The sequence below is a fragment of the Balaenoptera acutorostrata genome, chromosome 14 (genome assembly GCF_949987535.1).
Source record: "Balaenoptera acutorostrata chromosome 14, mBalAcu1.1, whole genome shotgun sequence".
Classification (NCBI taxonomy): Eukaryota; Metazoa; Chordata; class Mammalia; order Artiodactyla; family Balaenopteridae; genus Balaenoptera; species Balaenoptera acutorostrata.
Window position 1 is genome coordinate 31,180,928 of NC_080077.1, and position 15,532 is coordinate 31,196,459.

General features: G+C 39.8%; 1 protein-coding gene and 1 non-coding gene across 2 annotated transcripts in view; both read left to right on the plus strand.

Annotated features, from left to right (window-relative positions):
* The window catches only part of STX7 (syntaxin 7), a 46,535-nt gene that overhangs the window by 5,471 nt on the left and 25,532 nt on the right, over nucleotides 1-15,532 (plus strand). The gene's annotated exons all lie outside the window — the stretch shown is intronic.
* Nucleotides 10,863-10,969, plus strand: LOC114238984 (U6 spliceosomal RNA). The gene has a single exon (XR_003624200.2). It is a non-coding gene; the product is annotated as a U6 spliceosomal RNA (small nuclear RNA).

The window sequence follows — 15,532 nt, forward strand, 5'->3', positions numbered from 1 at the left end:
ACTTAACTGCATTTTTTGTAGAGTGTAAGGCACCTGGTAAACATTCATTAATGAAAGAAAGATTTAAAAGGATAGATACTTAGGTTTGCATTAAAACTATCTGGTTCTAGATGAGATAAATGAGATCTGATGAAATCTCAGAGGTTTGGCACTGGGAAGCACTGTCAAGCACTATCAGTACTCCTCAGAATATATATATGAAATTTTTAAAAAATCCCTGTAGCAGATTTGAACCTATAGAGTTTTTTAGTGTTTCTTTCTGAATCACAGCTAATCATATACCTAGATTATTCTGGTCATTTTGCGATCAGTATTTTGGCCCTCTGGGCATGCCTGAACTCTTTCAGAGTGTGTTAATATGTATAGTTTTATTCTTCAGCCTACTTCGTTAAGGCTACTCTCTTTACCAGAATGCTAACACACTGTGGAACATCTGAAATGTTTTCAGATGACCAACTGTGTTTCTTTAATCATTAACTTCCCAATAGTTATTACTCTGCCTGAATGACTGAAATGAGATATCAGTGTGTTTTGGAGGCAGAGGGAGTAAAACTAGATAGTTCTAAGAAAGTGCTGCCCTGCACAGCAGTGTAGGATAACCCTTATCCTGATTTGGGGCAGCTCCTGTTTTCTTAGGCTGTCCTTGGAGGAGCAAGGAGGGGGATGGCGTAGAGGTATCACTTTGTCCCCAGTCGGGTCTAAAGGATTGGTACGTCAAGGATTGTTGCAGTTTGTCCTGGGGCACCAGCGTTGGCTGGCTCCACCGTGCTCTTCCGGCTTCAGATCTGTTCCCATGGTAGCCAAAAGGGCCTCTCCTTTTTGTGGCTCCCTTGCTGCTGATTGGAAATAGTGCTAGTCTGCCTCAGGCTACTTGTGTGAAAATTGTAATTTTAATTTGCACGTGTGGAAAATCAGGACCTTTATCCAAGAAAGGAGGGCAGGAGGGCAGGTATCCTGTGTTTGGGAAAGCTAAACAGTGTCAGGAATTCTGGGAAGAAGATGAAGAATGACTGTAGTGCATGGAGATTACAGAAGCCGTGTGCAGTTAGTGATGTGAAAGATACATGGATTGGAGATGGTGTGTGAGCTTGAACTGGAAGGAAGGAAGCGTTAACTTCAGTCAGGTCACGCTCTCTCAGAAAGAGATCAGTTCATGAGACCAGCCAGATGATATGAGGTAGATTGGACCACAGTACAAGTGATGAGGGAGAAGCTGCCTTAGCTTAGGTGGTTCTCTGAAGTGGAAGAGAAGGGGCTGGTAGTGAGAAAATACTAGGAAAGAGCATTTATATGGAGGCCACAGCTGGTATTCTTAAAAAGCAGTCCAGAGCTTAGGGTGTTCAGAAAATAGGAAAAAAAGGAAAAATCCAGTGTGGCCAAAGCACAGCACTTGAGGCAAGAGTGGCAGGAGACGAAGTCAGAGAGGAGGCCAGTCAGGTCACCTAAAACCTTGGAGGCCATGTGGAGCTTAAATTTCGTTCTCAGAGGCAGGGAAGAGACACAATCAGATCTGCACTTTGAAAAGATTACTTTGGCTGCTGCTTAGAAAATAGACTTTGAAGAAATAGAAGGAGAACACAAAGGCCATGGCAGGGCTCTGATGAGAGAGATGTTGGCTTGCACCAGGGTGGTAGCAAGGGAGATGGAGAGAAGTGATGGATGTACTGTGGAGGCACAGACAGCAGGACTTGCTGATGCATGGGGGTGGGGTGAGAGGGAGAGGGGAGACCAGGATGACTTCATGGTTTTTGCTTTGAGCAACCAAGTGGATGGTGGTGAGTATGTACTAAGATGGGAAGAACTACAGTTCAGGAGATGTGGGGAGAGTTTTGTTTTGGCCAAGTATATTTTGAGGCGTCTTTTAAACATCTAAGTGGAGATGTCAAACATCTAGTTTAGATATATGAATTTGGAGATCAGAGTGTCATCAGAATATAAATGGTATTTAAAACCATAGGTCTAAAATAATCACAGAGGAGTGAGTAGAGTTCAGAGAAGAGTGTTGGAGCATTTAAAAAAGTGTAGAAGTCAGGAAAGCAGGGAGAAAACACCATAGTCGGAAGGAGTGACCAGTGAGGTAAGAAGAAAATCAGGCTCTGCTGGGTTTCCAGAAATTCAAAGAGTGTTTCAAGAATGAGTGAGGCATCATGTGTCTAATGCTGCCAACAGACTGAATGAGATGAAAGCAGAGAATGGGATCTGGCAAACTGGTGTCTTTGAAAGAATAAATCCCTGGATATATTCTAGGGATGCAAAGCTGGTTCAGTGACCACAAATCAGGCCATGTGATATACATACACCACATTAACAAAATGAAGGATAAAAATCATATAATCATTTCAATAGACACAGAAAAAAACATTTGGCAAAATTTAACATTCATTTATGATAAAAATTCTCAACAAAATGGGTATAGAGGGAACATACTTCAACATAATAACAGCCATATGTGACGGGCCTGCAGCTAATATCATATTCAGTGGTGAACAGCTAAAAGCTTTTCCTCTAAGATCAGGAACAAGATAAGGACGCCCATTATTGCCACTTTCGTTCAGAAATATTGGAAGTCCTAGACAGAGCATTTAGGCAAGAAAAATAAATAAAAGGCATCCAAACTGGAAAGGAAGAAGTAAAACTGTCACAATTTGTAGAGGACATGATATTATATGGAAAACCCTGAAGACTCCATCAGAAAACTGGTAGAACTAATAAACAAATTTAGTAATGTTGCAGGTTACAAAATCAGTACTCAAAATCTGTTGTGTTTCTGTACACTAATAACAAACTATCAGAAAGAGAAATTAAGAAAATCCCATTTATAATTGTATCAGAAAGCAATAAATTTAACCAAGGTTGTATACTGAAAACTATCAGACATTAAGGAAAGAAATTGAAGGAGACACAAATAAATGAAAAGATATTCCATGCTTATGGATCAGAAGAATTAATATTATGTCCATACTACCCACAGCAATTTACAAATTCAGTGCAATCCCTATCAAAATTACAATGGTATTTTCCACAGAATAAACAGTCTTAAAATTTGTATGGAACTGCAAAAGACCCTGAATAGCCAAAGCAATCTTGAGGAAAAAGAACAAAGCTGGAGTCATCACCCTCTCTGTTTTTAAAGTCTATTACAAAGCTATAGCAATTAAAATAGTATGGTATTGGCATTAAAGACAGAGGCATAGATCAATGAAACAGAATAGAGAGCCCAGAAATAAACCCATGTATATATCATCAGTTAATTAACAGCAAAGCCAAGAATATACAATAGAAAAAGGACAGTCTCTTCAATAAATCGTGTTGGGAAAACTGGACAGCCACATGGAAAAGAATGAAACGGGACCACTGTCTTACACTATACACAAAATTAACTCAAAATGGATTAGACTTGAACATAAGACCTGAAACCATACAACTCCTAGAAGAAAACATAGGTGGTAAGCTCCTTGACATAGATCTTGGCAATGATTTTTTGAATCTGATAACAAAAGTGAAAGCAACAAAAGCAAAAATAAACAAGTAGGACTACATCAAACTAAAAAGTTTCTGCACAGCAAAGGAAACCAAAAAGACAAGAAATAACAGGTTCAGTGAGGATGTGGAGAAAAGGGAACCCTTGTGCACTGTCGTTGGGAATGTAAATTGGTTCAGCCACTATGGAAAACAGTGTTGGAGATTCCTCAAAAAATTAAAAGTAGAATTACCATACAATTCAGCAGTATTCTTTCTGGGTTTTTATCCAAAGAAAACAAAAATACTAGATTGAAAATGTATCTGCACTCCCATGTTCATTACAGCATTATTTACAATAGCCAAGATATGGAAGCAACCTAAGAGTTCATGGATAGACGAATGGATAAGGAAGATGTGGTGGGTGGGTGGGTGGATGGATGGATGGATGGATGGATAGATAGATATACACAATGGAATATTATTCAGCCATTAAAAGAAAAAGAATGAAATCTTGCCATTTGCGATAACGTGATTAGACCTCAAGGGCATTGTGTTACATGAAATAAGTCAGAGAAAGGCAAATACCATATGATCTTTCTTATACGTGGAATCTAAAAAAAACCCCAGACCAGAAAAACTAAGTTCATAGGTATGGAGAACAGATTGGTGGTTGTCAGGGGTAGGGGGTGGGAGAAATGGGTGAAGGGGGGGGTCAAAAGGTAAAAATACATATATTTTTAACTAAAAAAAAAAGATGGTTCACAAATTTTGATAATTCAAAAAAAGAAAAAAAAAGAAAGGTGGTTTCCTATCCACGTTCCAAGTGTAGATGGAGAGGAGGAGGCAGAAGGACTGACCTCTTCCATTTAAAGAGACTTCCTAGCATCCTACTCACCTCTGCATATATTATTGACCAGAATTTAGACAGTCACATGGCTACACCCACTGCTAGGAAAGCTGAAAGCATCTTTTAGCTGGATTGCAATGTGCTCACTAAAAATGGGGACTGCTCCACTTGAGAGAGAAAGGAGAAATCAGTATTTAGGAGGCAACTAGTAGATGCTACCATGGAAATAGAAAGAGGGTGAAAGAAAAGGTGCATTTTTTCCACTACAAAAGAGAGATTCTAGTGAGAGTATACTTGCAAAAGAATTGTCTTTGAAGGTGAGAGGCGATGGGAAATAGACCACTAATGAGTGGTTTGCCTTTTATCTACTGTACAGATTTGGTGCAGAGTGTGATGGGTAAAGATGGAAAGTTTCTGTCTGAGTGTTTCTAACTAGGAGGCAAAGGCATCAGATAGAGAATGGAAGGGAAAGTTGTTAGAAATTTATGGAAAGAAGAGAAGGTGCATTACTTGTAGTTTTGACAGTTGAGAGAATGGATGTACAAGGGAAGCAGAGAAGCAGAGAAGCGTTGTGTGGCAGTTTGAGTACTCGTTTGAGGTTTGGGTTCATGAATTTAGTGAAACCAGTCATCATGGTGTATATTTTTAATTCTAAGATTCAATGTTTAAATGATGGGAAGTTTAGATTTCGGTAGAGCAAGTTATTGCTAAAAATCTAACCTACCATCCAGTGTGCATTACTGATAAGGGCTACGCAGAAATCACGTGGAAGTGAAAGGGAGAAGTGTGAAATTTCAGTTCACTTTTTTCTACATCTGGTAATGCTAATAATACTGGATGTGATTGAATAAGGTGGTACTTTGCGCCACATTAGGTGCTTCTCTTCACACTGCATTTGCATCTTTTGAATTTGTGTCAGTGCAACTTATCTAATTTTATAAAAGAAATCTAAAGAGAAGGTGCTGTAAGTAAGGTAATCCCCTTGTACTTAGAATATGTGCATCTGTTCAACTAAAGCTAAAGTCTTCCTGAGTACTGCAGTGGGAAAAGTTTATTTTCATTTTAGCTTTGATTAAGATCAGCAAAAACTTGTAAAATATTGAGTTGTATGGTTTAATTTATACCAAAAATAGCAATCAAAAGACTTTTGATTGTTGGAGGAACCCAAGAATAACATTTAGTAAGACTGGAATTTTGTGAGTTTTTAAAATAGTATTCTGGCAGTTCTGTTTTTCAAAGAGTAGGATAGATGAAACAAAATGTTTTTAAACTTAAGTGGGTTGTTTTTCCTGTTAAACTACTTTTTGTTAAAAAAGTAACCTATAGTCTTATTGATTTGCTTTACTTGTGAAGTATTTAAACCACATTACAATAATGTAATTTATATTAAACATAAAATATTTAAATACTATAAATACATAAATGTAAAAAATATTAGACAGAAATAAAATTGTATTAAATAATATCACTTTCTCAGTATAAGTAGTAAACAGATGTTGTAAATTAGAACTTTATTAGAGATTTCTCTGTGGAGCATTTAAAATGGTTAAGAAACTATTTTTATCCTAGGGGAGAAAGTGTTCTGTTGACTCTGAGTCAGCAAGGTGTCTGTGCTCCATCCTTTGCCCGGGCATTGACAGTATTCTCTGTCACTGGCCCTAACACAGCATTAAATCTTTCTCAAACCAGTGCTCCAGGCAACCTTTCCCAGTAGACTGGAGTCGACATCTAAATAAAACTGATTGTTATCCAAGGTCTAGAAGATCATAGTGCATCAAAGACATGCTTAGATTTAGTTCTCAAACTTCAGATTTAGTTCTCAAGGTTTTTTTTTAAAAAGTACCATTTTCATTAGCAGTATGTGGAAAGGAGATATACACTCATTTACTTTTTTTTTTTTTTAACATATTTACTGGAGTATAATTGCTTTAGAATGTTGTGTTGGTTTCTGCTGTATAACAGAGTGAATCAGCTATATGTATACATATATCCCCATATCCCCTTCATTTGCCCTTTAACATCTGTCTGTATTTTCTTTGAGACAGGCTCCTCTACCTGTGACATATAGGACAAGGATAAGCAAGCCTCTGTGGGTTGAAAATGCTGAGTCTATTATATGAGGTGAACCAGAGTAGGGTATTTCACAGGGGCCCTTCATCCTGGAACAAACACACACAATACAGAAGAATGGATTCAGGACACACGGAACACACACAAAGAACTCGTGTTTTTGAAAGAAGCAGATAAATATATTGAAATCCATCACATAATTAAACATTGGGTTTTTTTAACTTTAAAATATAGAAGTATATTATATATATTGAGTTGTATACCAATTATTAGTATATAGCTCAATGAGTTATGTTACAACACCACACATGTCAGGAAATAGAATATTACCAGCCCTCTGAAGCCCTTCTCATGCTTAGAGCCCCCCTCCATACTCTCCAGAGGTAGCCAGTGTCCCGACTTCTAATGTCATTGATTAATGTTCCTAGTTTTTAACTTTATCTAATGGAATCAAGAAATATGTTTTATATGAAGTTCTTTCTCCCATTAGGTTTGTGCAGTTCATCTGTGTTGTTGCAGGTAGCTGTCAGTCATTTGTTTTCATTACTGTATTCAAGTATACCACATCTAGTTATTCTTTCTACTGTTGGTGGACATTTGGAGTGTTTTTGTATTTTTGCTTTGTTTGGTTTTGTTTTTTGCTTTTATGGACAATGCTGAACATTCTTGTATGTTCTTTTATTTCATATGTGTATCTAGGAATTGGGTTGCTGGGTCATAGGATATGTGTATGTTCAGTTGTAGTAGATAGAGGTAAACAGTTACCTAAAGTAGTGGTTCCAGATTGTACTCCCACCAGCCAGGGGATCAGAGTTTGTGTTGCTCCAAATCCTTGCCAACATTTGGCATTTATAGTCTTAAATTTTACTCATTTTAGCCACAGTTGTGTCCCACTGTGATGTATATTGCAATTCCCTGATTAGAATCAGACTTTCAGAATGTAGCTGAGCTAAGAAAATCAATGGGACAGTAGGAAAAGTCTCTAATTAGGCAAGCTGTATGTGCGTGCTTGCACGTTTCCTGAAATCACATCCAACAGCAGTGTGGCCTGAGTAAGCTGTTTTACCTTCCAAGACATGATATTCTTACGTATTTTTTCTGTGGGCCGGATTATGGTCTGTTCCAACTTTAACAGGCTATAATTTTAACCAAGTTGAAGTTGTAAAAAATCCTGAAAGCTCTTCTAACATATGCAGGATTATTCTCTTTGTTATTAAGAAACCAGTTGCCATATCTGGACCCATCATGCATGCTTTTAAACTCCCGTAATGGAAACAGTCATTCACAAGTTAGCCACAAGTGGAGTTCCACTGAGAGTTACATATCTAAGTATTAGGAGGTGGGAGAGTTGCGGTCACAAGGGATTCTGGAGTGAATCATGTCAGAAGTAACTAAGTTATGAATTGTAGGAAATTGATAGAAATAACCACAGCTGACCATGAAACACAGTCATTGAGATAAAATTTTCCCATACGTACATATTACAGTAAATCTTACCAGTGCTAATGAGAACTCTGGCATTTGAGTATTGGTTTAAAGAATAATGTAAAAGAGGGCTTCCTTGGTGGCACAGTGGTTAAGAATCTGCCTGCCAATGCAGGGGACATGGGTTCGAGCCCTGATCCGGGAAGATCCCACTTGCCGCGGAGCAGCTAAGCCCGTGTGCCACAACTACTGAGCCTGTGGGCTAGAGCCTGCGTGCCACAACTACTGAGCCCGCATGCCATAGCTACTGAGGCCCGCGCGCCTAGAGCCCATGCTCCGCAGCAAGAGAAGTCACTGCAATGAGAAGCCCGCGCACTGCAACGAAGAGTAGCCTCCGCTCGCAGCAACTAGAGAAAGCCCGTGTGCAGCAGCGAAGACCCAATGCAGCCAAAATAAATAAATAAAATTTATTTTTAAAAAAAGAATAATCTAAAAAAGGAAGATAGAGAGTGGCTAAAAGCTAACCTTTGGAAAATGAACCCAATAGATCCATTGGTAACTTTATAAAGTATACTCAGCGGAATGTGTAAGTGCAGAAGTTTTCTGCTTTTTAGCAGAAATATGCATGATATGTCATATGTGCTTATGTGTGTGTTCCGGAAGATTTGAGAAGTCAGAACTTTTTAGGGGGGCATAAAATGTGTGAACTTAAGCCCATGTTTTAAAGGTTAAGAGAAGGTGACTGAAAAAGGTCTGTGTTGCATCTTCATTGTTTTATTTTTTATCATTTATCTCCTATAGATTAAAGCTGTTGGTCCAACACAGACTTGTTCAGATTTGAAGTAAATATTATTGGTTTCTCTGTGTTGCAATTAGCTTCTCATTCTGTGTGCGTCCTTTTCTTGTTTATTAGGCAGGATCGTTGCTTGGCTCTTGTCCCTGTAAGGTCCTTAGGACTTTGAGATGAAACATAAAATCTCTACAAAAGCTTGAGCCCTTTTGTTGTTATACTTTTGAGAATGAATGCAGTTCTTCTAGCTACAGTCTGGTGAAAGGGACACTAGTTTTGCACCTTAACACATGACTGCAGAAAAGGGAAGCTAGTATCATTGAGTTCTCCTTTTTGGTTGCTGGGGCAAATTTTCTTTAAAAAAAAAACTCCAGTCCTGAAAAGTTAATGAATTGACTGGAACTGTGTATTTACCCAGGAATTGGAGGTGTTACCTTTTGTTTCCTGGGGTGGTCTGGTGGGTAGGCAGGCAGTTTACAGAGGGAAAGGAGTTGAAAACGTGTTCTTCTCTCTCTCTCTCCCTCCTCTCCTCCCTCCCCTAAAATGCCCTTTGTTATATCTACTTCTAACGTCACACATCTGAAAATACGTGGTCGAATTTTTTCCCCTTGAGGAGAAAAGCTTCAATAGCTTTGATTTCATTGTTGTGATTTTCTTCATGCGTAAGGTGTTGACATAGAACAGAGCTAGGAGTGGAAATTAATGTCTTATCCAAGGGAATATGAACAGAGAACAACCATCCTTTCTTCTCTCTGGTGATTTTTCCTACATGACTGAACACGAGTGCTGTTTATGACTGAATGTGAGTGAACATTTTCTGTTTGTTTCATGAACTAAAACTTTAAGATATGCTCCAGGGAGCTCTGTCCCTCACTGCTCCTATATGTGAACCATCTACATGCCTCTGTCCTGAACATGAATTTTCTTACTGTTGGTTCCAACCCCAATCCCTAGTACTGTGTGTCTTTGCTCCCCATTTGCAACCTAAGTGTACATCCTATTGGTTCTCCCTGCAAAATTTGTCCATTTCTCTCCATCTCTGCTGTCACCACCCAGGTCCCAGCTGCTGCTCTTTCTTCTCTGCATGTCTGCAGCCTCCGAAATGTTCTCCCTGCTTCCATTCCTGCCTGTCTACAGTCTATTCTCCATACTATAGCCCAGGTGAACAATCAGTCAGACCATGCCATCTCACAGCTGGAAACTCTCCAGTGATTCCTGTGGCACTCACGATCTGATGTAAATCCCCACCATGCCTCACAACACTCTCCAGATCTGATCCTGCCCCCATTTGCCAACTCCTACCACTCTCCCCTTTGCAGCTGCAAGATTTCAGATTTCAGCCACATTGGCTGCCTTTCTGCTGCTTGAACAGTTGAGCTCCTTCTTACCTCAGGGCCTTTGTGCTTACTTTTCCTCTGCTTCAGACATCTTCCCGAATCTTCACACAGTTGGCTTCTCCTTGGATTTTAGGTCTTAGCCCAGAGGTCACATCCTTAGAGATGTTTTCCCTGACCTATCATTTTTGTTCCTCCACTCATTCTTTTTCTCATTAACCGGTTTGTTTTTGTAATGCCTTTGGTCAGTAAATTAAACTACCACACTTGTCTACTTATTTTCTGCATTCCCTACTAGAATGGCAGCTCATGAAGAGAAAGGGCTTAATATGCCTTGTTCACAGCTCTGTCTGTATTGTAAGAACAGTGCCTGGCCATGAGTCAGCCCTCAATAAAATTGGAATGAATGACCTCAAGTAGGTTACCCAATGTATCTAAACTACATTTATCTATTTTCAACAAGTAGGGATAAGTGTGCCTCACATGTAGTAGCCATTATAAATGTTTATTTCTTTTCTTTCCTTTGACCTTATGGCAGCAATCTCCCCTCACTCATTTGGTAATGAGATTGCTGGCTTGTGAATTCTTTTGTATTTCATCTTTATAATTTTTTGTAAGTGCCAGCATTTTTTTTCCTTAACTACCAGGGTCTGTAATCTCTTCTGTGATTGGGGATCGTACCTTATCGTACCTTTATGCAGAATTAAATCCCTCAAGAGTTTTGCATACAGAGGCTAGTAAGGGTTTATTGGATGATGAAGGATCGAACAGAAAGGATAGAATAGAAAATTTCAAAAGAAAGAATGTTGTGATTCCAAGATGTGACACTGGAGGGAAGGAGCATGGTTTGATAAGATGGGAAGCTCTCAGAAATCCTGACTGCAATGTAAAATCACCTGAATGAGGAAGAAACAAGTTATATAAAGAAATCTTAGTGCTCGCTTCAGCAGCACATATACTAAAAATGGAACAATACACAGACGATTAGCATAGCCCCTGCACAAGGATGACATGGGAAAAAAAAAAAGAAGAAAAATCTTAAAGGAAAGGCACGTTACCTTTCTACCTTTCTGTGAGCCCAGTTCTGAAAAAGAAGCAGTTGTTGAATGTGAATAATGGAAAGAGAGAGGGGAATGAGAAGGGTACAGAAATCACACTATGATACATTGATACACGCAGCATTTGGAAGTACTAGGAACACTTCTAGGGGGGCTGGGATTGCTGCTTCAAATAATTGAAGGGGTGTCAGTTGGAAGAGGGTCACCCTTCCTTCTGTATGATATTAAGGAGGGCAGTTAAGAGATAAGTAGAAAGAAGTTGCAGCAAATATGAGTGGTCCTTCCAGCAGGGCTTTCTAAGGATGCTGTGGGCTGGTACAAGTTACTCATTCATACAGGTGTTTGAGCTTAGGTCAAACATACTTAACAGGTATCTTTTTACTCATTAGTACTGTTTTTTAACCTTCCTCTCACATAAGCACTGTCAGGGTCCTTGTTATGGACTAAATTTTGTCCCCCCAAAATTCGTATGTTGAAGTCCCAATGCCCAATGTGACTGAATTTGGAGATAGGGCCTTTATAGAGGAAATTAAGGTTAAGTGAGGTCATAAGGGTGGGGCCCTAATCCAGTATGACTGGTGTCCTTATAAGAAGAGGAGAGACACCAGGGATGCCCAGGCACAGAGAAAAGGCCACATGAGGACACAGTGGGAAGGAGGCCATCTGTAAGCCTAGGAGAAGCCTCAGGAGAAGCCAGCCCCACTGGCACCTTGACCTTAGACTTCCAGCCTCCACCCAGAACTGTGAGAAGATAGAACTCTGTTGTTTAAGCTATCAGTCTGTGGTACTTTGTTATGGCAGACCTCACAAACTAAACACAGCTCTGCATTCCTTGGCATGGTGCACTGGGATTTAAAGTTATGGGAAACCCAGATAATGGTGAAGTTTGCTTTTGAATCCTGAGATTCTACAGTTCGTTGTAACTAATTGTATTTCAAAAGTAATGTCCACTACTGTGCTTAGGAAGGTATTATTGATCACGTGATACAGAATGGGAGAAGAAGTATTTACTTTAACTTCTTTTGACTTTTATGAAAAACTCAAGATTCCGAAAGATGTTTTCATTTACTAAATAGCATGTTAAGAAGAATAGTTAATGGATAATAATATAGAAATACCTTTATTAAACATGCATTAATTATAAGATTTGCTTCCATTTGAAGCGGCCACTGATAATGATCATAAAGATAAGTCAAGACTGACAGTGTGACATCAGTTGTTTTTTCAGCACTTACCTACCAAAATCACTTACCTGTCAGAGTGCTTCTTCTCAATGGCAACCTGAGGAAAACAGCGTTAAAGTCAACTTGCGTACTCTTTTATTTAGTAATAAATCTAAATGATTCCAGAAATATTTATACATAATTACATTCTTTCTTTTTTTAATGAAAATAAGATAATACTATACCTTTTTTTTTTTGCTGCTTGCTTTTTCTCTCTTCTATGTTGCTTGCATAATTTGTTATTATATGAATTTGCCATACATCTCAAACCTCTGTGTTTTTTTTTTTGTTTTTGTTTGGTTTTTTTTGTTTGTTTTTTAGTTGTGAGTTAAGTTTTATTTGGGGCAAAATGAGGACTGTAGCCCGGGAGACAGCATTTCAGATAGCTCTGAGAAACTGCTCAGAAGTCAAACCTCTGTTAATGGACATTTTATCCTAAAATTATATGTTTAAAAGTTGAGGAGCTTACCGTTTATGCTGCCTCCCTAATGAATCCTTCCTCCTGAGTTCTGTATAGATAAAATGTGGTGCTTATTATACAATAAAATTTTTCATATATGTTTCCACTCTCTTATTTAAAAATTAATTTAACTATTATTAGATTTTTCCACTATAAATATATTCAGTATGCTCAGTAATTGTATTACAGAGTGGCTTCTCTTATTAAATAAAGTTCGTGGTCAGTTGTGTAACTGCTGCCCAGCTGCCCTGTGATGCTGCCTGTGTGTACAGTTTAGTTGGCTCAATGCTGGTGTGAGAACGGGACAACAAAACTCAGGCTGGGCTGTTTAGTTTTGGTTTCCTGGAATGGTTTTGACAATTCTTGTCTTCATCTGTTTGACACTTTTTTGTTGTTTTTCACCAATTAGTAAGCAATATTTTTCATTAAAGAGTATATTGCCTTTTATACTTACTCCAGTCTGGGTTTTTTCTTAAAGCAGTTATTAATTGGTTTGCATATTAATTGATTTGGAAGAACCCAACGGTCATACAAAATGGTGTTCTGTAAGTCTTGGGACGTTTCCTTTTCAAGTCATCTTTCTTGTTATAGTGTCATTATCATGATCATTATTTGAAGAAACCATTGTTGCAGTAGCATATTACTCATATTGAGTATGGCCACCGACTTCTCTGGAATAGTTTGTTCTTCATCCCATTTAACGTCCCAAGAGAATGCCTGCAGACATCCCCAAGATCCCCTCATAGCCTGTGGATTATTATTTTTCTACTGGGGAATGTGGAAGCCTTTAGCTAAAAATCCAGCTAAGGCCTGTTTACTTGGGAGTGCTCAGAGCACTGCCTTTCTGCTGGGGTGGGGGAGGAGAGCTGGGCAGGGTGGCCCAGATACATCCAGTGACTTTAGTTGTATAGTATTGCCTGTACACCTTGCTTTACTCAAAAATCTTGTTCTGAAAAAAAAAAAAAAAAATCTCATTCTGGAAGATATGTAAGTTAGTATCTTTTAGCTCTCTTTACTAACTGTTTACTCTGTGCCTCATATTTGGTATTTTGAATCTGTTTTTTTGTACATTGTTATTTGATCTTCTAGCCAACTCTGTCAGATGAGAAAATTTAGGTTTGAAGTGGTTAAGTCACTTGCTCAAGTTCATATAACTATTATGGAGAGGCTGGCACTTGAACCCAGGACAGTCTGATTCACATAACACTATGCATTTGGATCATGTTTTATATTGTACCAGGTCATTGTGCATTTATGTGCATTCATTCATACCATGAGTATTAAGCGTCTGTGATGTGCTAGGCACTGTCTGGATGCCAGAGATACTTCAGTGAATAAAACAAGCAAAATACCTGCCTTTATGGAGCTAACCTTTAGTGAGAGAAGACAGACAGAAAATAAATAAATAGTGTATTGGAAGGAGGTGTTAAGTGTTAATGAGAAGCAACCTGACAAAAACATGACAGTGGGATCTGGTATCCTGGAGAGGGGACTGCATTTCTAAATGGGATACACAGGGAGCCAAGGGTAGGCCTTACTGAGGAGATGATAGTTGTACAAGTATTTAAAGGAAGTAAGGGAATGCACCCTTCAGTGTCTGGGGAGAGAATGTTCTAGATGGGGGGGTGGCAGGTACAGGGCCCTGAGGTGGGAGCCTGCCTGGGCGTTGGAGGCGTGGGGGAGGGGTGGGTGGGTGTGTGCAGAGCACAGAGAGGGGAGAGTAGGGGCTGGTGGGGGGGCTCGGGGGGGGCCTTACCGGCTACCGTAAGAACTCAGGCTTCTACTCTGGGTAGAACCAGCCTTTTGAGCATGTAAATAAATGGAAAGTGGATACATAGATAGAATGTGTTCATCTAGTCAGCATTACACTTTATTTTCTCTCTGTAGAACTCAGAAGGATTCATTTGTAGAGACAGCATAAACGCTTAAGTTCCCCAACTTTTAGACCTGGAAGCTTAGGATAAAAACCTCAATTAGGGCTTCCCTGGTGGCGCAGTGGTTGAGAATCTGCCTGCTAATGCAGGGGACACGGGTTCGAGCCCTGGTCTGGGAAGATCCCACATGCCGCGGAGCAGCTGGGCCCGTGAGCCACAATTGCTGAGCCTGCGCGTCTGGAGCCTGTGCCCCGCGACGGGAGGGGCCGCGATAGAGAAAGGCCCGCGCACCGCGATGAAGAGCGGTCCCCGCACCGCGATGAAGAGTGGCCCCCGCTTGCCGCAACTGGAGAAAGCCCTCGCACGAACCGAAGACCCAACACAGCCAAAAATAAATAAATAAATAAATAAATAAGAAAATCCTTTAAAAAAAAAAAAAAACCTCCATTAACAGAGGTTTGGTTAAATGACGTATGGTACAGTCATATAACAGAGGAAGCACAGTGTTGGGCTCAACTAGAGTTTTGGATTTGTCAAGTGGTTAAGAGAAGTGGAGAGAGGGGCTTGAGGATACAAGCGAGAGAGTGAAGCTGATGACATTTAAGCTGACTGCGGCGTTTAAATTGGGTCAGGAGGCAAGCGAAGACATGGGGGGGAGGGGAGGTCATGCGAGGGAAAGTGGCCAAGTGGCAGGACCAAAGGATGCTAGGTGCTGGGGGGGTCAGAGGCTCGTTGGGGTCAGGGTGCCAGTGGGAGAGAGCTAGACATACAGGAGGTGGTGATTTGTAAGTGGTGTGTGTGAAACCAAGGTTACAGAGGAGTTACGGTTGCTGGTAACGAGAAGGCATTTGGTAAGATCTTGGAGTGTGTGATTACGGGAGGGTGGAGGACAAGATCATTTGGAAAAAAGCGTGCAAAGAAATGAGGCGAGTATGGTGGCAGGATTATCAGCATGGGTATTGAAATCACCAGGAGTTGAGAGAGGATTT